Here is a 6,076-nt window from a genome sequence, read left to right on the forward strand (position 1 = left end):
TTCACCTCCCAGCTCTCTTATACTGAAACCATATTTGTGGGTGTACAGGCTGTTTCTGGTTATATTGAGGTTTTATTGTCCATATATTGCAAAAAGATCGTTTAGAGCCATAGATTGTTCATTTCTGTTGTTAATATTCTATTTTGAATGCATTGGTGAGTCGCTTCTTCCAAAGTTAAGCTCCGCGTACACAGACTGAAAATTTTTAATATTTATTTCTTGAAAAGGCAAGTTTCTGGCTTCTTTTTCGTGGCTTAGCTTCACTCTTCCTTCCTTTCTCGTTTTACTTATAACAATGCGTAGAGCCGAGGCTAGATAAGGCCATTAAGCTGGCGGTCCAACTACCCTCTTTAGAGAACTTGAAGTTATTTCATCGCTTGTGGAAGATGGGTGACTGTCAAATGTCCAGTGGTTCGATGTCTCCTGACATTAAATTCCGGTCTTGATTGCAAAGAAGAGCTATAAAAATTGTATTCATTTGACTGATATTCCCGATGTCTGTTCTTATGGTTTTCATTAACCACCACTAATGTTACCCTCCAGCTCGTGTAATACACTGCTCCTAAGTGCTTCAGTGAAAATGGTTCAACTGCAGATTTGTCCCCCCTCTGTTTTTAGTCTTTTTAATGCCGAAAAAGCTTATTAGATTTCTAAAAATGGCCTTAATGAGTATATAGTATATGACAAATGAAATTTTTGAGTAAATCATTTATATTTTAAAACGAAGCTAATGCAAAGTATCTGGCCCAAGCAATAAGGATATTAAAACGACATGCAGGTGCGGACATTGCAAGTTTCATCGGCTGTTTTATTCCTTCTTCATTTCTCAACAAGCTGGCATTGTCAGATTTTCGTCGGACTTAATTTGTGGCAGACCGTTGTATTTGCTTAATATAATGTTGAGTAAACATATCAACTATACGTTTTTTTTCTAGTAAAACATACAATAGGCTTTATACTGAAGTGTACAGTAGTAGTTTCTTAAGTTTTTGTTCTGTATTTTATGTCATTGAACTTCAGCATTCATTGTTAAATTTTAGGCTCATGAAGGTTGAATAGTACTGTCTGCAGAAAGTGGATGCTAAGATTATTCAGGAGAAAGACTTTCTTGTCTTTAAAAACAAATCAGTGGCAACGTTTATGGTTAAAAAAAAAAAAAAAAAACATTGAAGCCATTTAGACACTGCTCTTCCTGTATTCTGTCCGTGAAGACCTCCATCATCATGTAAAAAGCGTTCTGAAATTGATTAAGAGACAAGGAGTAAGTCAGTTAAAGCTTTTGTATCTTGGGCTCCCTGGGCACGAGACAAAATTTTCATAAGAATGTTCTTATTTTGCAAAACATGAAATTATAATTTTTTTGTGTTTTGAATTATTATGCTGACCGGACAGACCTCCCAATGTGTTTTATTTGAGCGAAATAGAGGCTTTTATTGTTATGTTTTCATGATGATCGTCCCTATGACAATACAAGATAGTCCTAGCTCAGATAATAGGTTTTGGTAAATGTAAATAGGATTCAGATCTCGTCATGGGAATTATGTCAAGGTACAAGTGGCTATTATATGTGTGTTTTTTTATGGGCCTCCTCTGAAATTGCTCTAGAAAACTAGTTATCATTGCCTGGTATACATTAACATTATGGGTGTGTTACTCCTTACATGTCCCGCTTATTTGATTTAGCGCCTTTTTCTTGTTCATGTTTTGCGGTCTAGGATTTCTCCTGCTCTCCATCTCGTCTACTTTGCATGCCTGGTGCAACTCTTGCAACGTTTCGAGAGCCGAGAAAAGTAGACACTAATCTTATTAACATACACTTTAGCAAGCATTCTGAGGCATAAATCATGCACATACTTAAGGCATTATGTTCACCTCGTGGCGAGGAAAACGACAACCTCCTTCTAAACCGCATCAACCCTGATGTACACATGAATAACACAAAAGCTTTATTATTCACCTTTTTGGGTGCGTATTCAAGTGAGGCGAAAGAAATGTATACTTCTAAGGTTTCACTTGCATTATTCTTACCCAGGTGCAGGGGAATATAGAAGTTTAATCTTTATAAACATCATTCAACTTGCGTACATTTGCTGGTGGTCACTGTTTTTCAAAACGTTTTAAAATTAATATTTATGAGGCAGGTGATTATTCTAGACGTTGTTGCTATCATAGTTCCAATATGAGTTGGGTCGTCTCTTGTTCCTTGGCTTTCGTATGTTTATCACTTTGTTTCAATAAAAAAAAATAGAAAAAATATTATTGGTCCTTGTTTTGAATGTGTTTGTTGTCTATATTAAGTTTTTTATTATTTCTGCTTTTTTGGACGGACACTTTCTGTATATGTAGTCTGATTTTGTTGTGTCGTTCAACAATTATAAATCTAACGCTAATGTTGGTGATTTTTTTTTTTTTTCAAAGCGTAGCATAATTTTTCGTTGGATCGTAAAGCTTAGAAACCTAACATATATCCCAAACTAAATATGTAAGTATATGATATGTATATATATATATATATATATGATATATATATATATGCATATATATATATACATATATGATATATATATAATATATATATATATATATATATGCATATATATATAATATATACATATATATATGTGTATGTATATATATATATATATATATATATATATATATATATATATATACATACACACACACACACACGTCTATGTGTGTGTGCGTGTGTATGATGTGGGTGTGTGTGCATTCATCAGCTGAAGCCACAGAAGACGTTTTTAAAGGAGACGAAATGTTGCCAAGTAATGTGTATTTTACACATCTTTGTGGCTGAAGAAGTGTGAAATATACAAAAGGGCTATGAGCTATGCGATAAATAAATTAGTTACGTTTCTAATTATTGAGTGCATGTACGTATATATATATATATATATATATATATATATATATATATATATATATATATATATATATATATATATATATATATATATATAGTATTACTATATACTATATATTTATACACACTCATAGTTCCTCGTTGGACGAGTGGTTTACCTGCTCGCCTGCCAGTTCGGTAGTCTCGAGTTCGACTCTGATCCGCCAACGTGGAATCAGAGGAATTTATTTCTGGTGATTAGAAATTCATTTCTCGATATAATGTGGTTCGGATCCCACAATAAGCTGTAGGTCCCGTGCTAAGTAACCAATTGGTTCCTAGCCACGTCAAAATATCTGATCCTTCGGGACTACCCTAGGAGAGCTGTTAATCAGCTCAGTGGTCTGGGTAAACTAAGATGTGCTTAACTTTTACACACACTCGTGCATACGTAAATACATCACAGGAAAAAAGATACACAGGTTGTGAATTCTTATTGGTTTTGTCTTTATATTTAAGAAATATTTTAGAGGACATACATTGCGGTAGAAATTTACAACGAATATGCTAAAGTAGCTGTACAAACTAACATATCGACGATTGGAATCCGTATATTCACACCTGGCAGGTGTGAAGAAAGAGGAGCAGCAACAATGTATTCAATAGATCTGTCAGTGCATGCTATATTTACAAATCTGTAAGTAAAGAGATTAATTTGACCCAATTTACTACGAAATCTAGACACAAAACATGCGATTGTTCCCGAATATATTTATGCCACACTGAACTCTTATGCATGCTCTTTGGTAATAAGAAGCTAAACTCTACACGTAAAAAACCATATCTGAGGCACAGAATGTCACAGGATCTAAGTGATGCAGCTGGCATCAAAATGGTGTTGTAAGCTTTGTTGGATTGGTAACAAGACTGCAAGGAAGTTTTCTGTTACCGCGAAGCCAAAATACTGTTGATGCACCGGTATTCGTAGTGGATGTTCTCTAAGAAAAAGCTTTAACGAGAGACCATGAGATCATGCCAGTTACCTTGCATAATATTCTTAGACAACTAAAGTGGACTTCACAGTATCGATGCCAATAATATTGACTTGTATGTCAGTGATATTGACTCTGTATTGAGAACGCCAGTCATTTTTATTCAACGACCAAATTTAGACCATCAGTATTACGGAAAATTTCCAGACATTGATCAGTAAAACGTGCACTTTAAGGTGGTCTTATCGCACTTAGCAATCGATATGGAGCTGAGGTTCTCAAGGGAAATTAGCTAGGCAGTAAGGAAACCATCATCAGAAAATTATGTCGTCTGATGTGCGAACTAGGAATTAGTAGCAACACTATACACCAAAGTTGTTTAAAAACTGAAACTAGCAGAGTATCGAAGTCAATGGAAGGTGGCAAAATTTTTGTTCTCTCTCTCTCTCTCTCTCTCTCTCTCTCTCTCTCTCTCTCTCTCTCTCTCTCTCTGGTGGAGCTATTGAGTGTTTTGTACTACGTTCTCTCCTCTCGTTCGATTGTAGTCTGTAATGATGCGCAGAGTATCCTGTGAGAGAGTCTATGATACTATGCAATTTCAGTCTCTTTTAGGTTATTATTATTATTATTATTATTATTATTATTATTATTATTATTATTATTATTATTAATTTAGCTACTCGAATTGTTTCGAATATTGTCACGCCACATGAACATCATTACCATCAGTTTACTGTCACTACCGCAGTTGCCATTACTAATAAAAATGTAGCAGCTTCTCATGTCGTCGTCTTGTTATTGTATTTCGGACTGGTTCCACAATAACTGGATTCTGCATAATTTTGTATGTAGCCATGAGCTAAAATAAAGCGCATGATTATAGTATCATTTTTGTGCCAGGTAGCTTTATGGCCTTATCCATCGGGTACTTGAAGGATGGCGCCACGTGTCACAGGCGGCGACGGCGCGTGGCACCTTCAGGCCACACGTTGAAGAAGGCAGCCACAAGTGTGACCACAAACTGGTGGTCATCAGCGTTGCCTGAACATCTCGGCTGTTAAGTCATTTTCGCGTAAATGGCTGTGGTTTCCTCTTATTCATATGGATTTTTTTGCTTTTTGTATGTTGGAGAAAGCCTTCGTAATGGGTTTTACAATAATATTCTAATTTATTTCCTTTCATAGTTTGTTATGGATATTCTGTATGTTGGCGAGTATGTAATTGAAGCATGGTTGCCTTTGGCGTATGTTGGTGATGTACTTATTTTCCGTAAGTGTTAATAATCACTCATAATATTTTATTAAGAGTAGATGTACTTTTGTTCTCTAATTGTGGAAACATCTCTGTTTTATATATATATATATATATATATATATATATATATATATATATATATATATATATATATATACACAATTTGTTATTTGCATTAGTAATACCAGGACCTGAGTAATACAGTAGGTAACGTACATGGGAAACTGAATTACCTATATTATTTTAATGTAGATGTTGGTAGAACTGCCAACTTAAAGATGATAAAAATGTTCTTATATCAGAAACCATTCTCTTATTTGTATTAGCAATATTAAATGTGATCTTACTTGATGATATATATATATATATATATATATATATATATATATATATAAGATAGATAGATATATATAGCAAGGGTGGGTGACAGGCAGACAGCCAGTCATCAAGTAAGATAACATTAATGACTAGCGCGTTTCGTAACATCATGTTACAGGAAAACAAAACAACAACAACAAAATTAAACCACATGGAAAAACTGCTTAAAACAATAGAAATTAAACTGAAATTAAAATTACAGTGAAAACTTACGAAGTATTTGTTATAACAGGAGAGTTAAAAAACACCTTTCATGTGGAACGTAGAAGACTGAGTGAGTACAGTATGGTGGGTAAAAAGCAAAGAAAACAACAATCATTTACGCCAAGTACAGTTGAACAGAGGAAGTGAGCGAGTTCAGTTTTGACGCTAACTGCTTAATAAAGAGATTCAAGAATAGGAAGTTCGTAAGAATGGCTAGTCTGGCACAAGACAGGAAAATGAAAGTATCCTGTTTTAACAGAAGAATTTATTTACATTATATATGACTGGTAAAAATGTTCGGTTACAGTAGAATTCCATCTAATAAAAGGAGCCCATAAAAACGCCAAAATATAGAAAGAAAGTACCATATTTCAGAGACTGCTGT

This window comes from Macrobrachium nipponense, chromosome 22, assembly GCF_015104395.2.
Source record: "Macrobrachium nipponense isolate FS-2020 chromosome 22, ASM1510439v2, whole genome shotgun sequence".
Taxonomy (NCBI): domain Eukaryota; kingdom Metazoa; phylum Arthropoda; class Malacostraca; order Decapoda; family Palaemonidae; genus Macrobrachium; species Macrobrachium nipponense.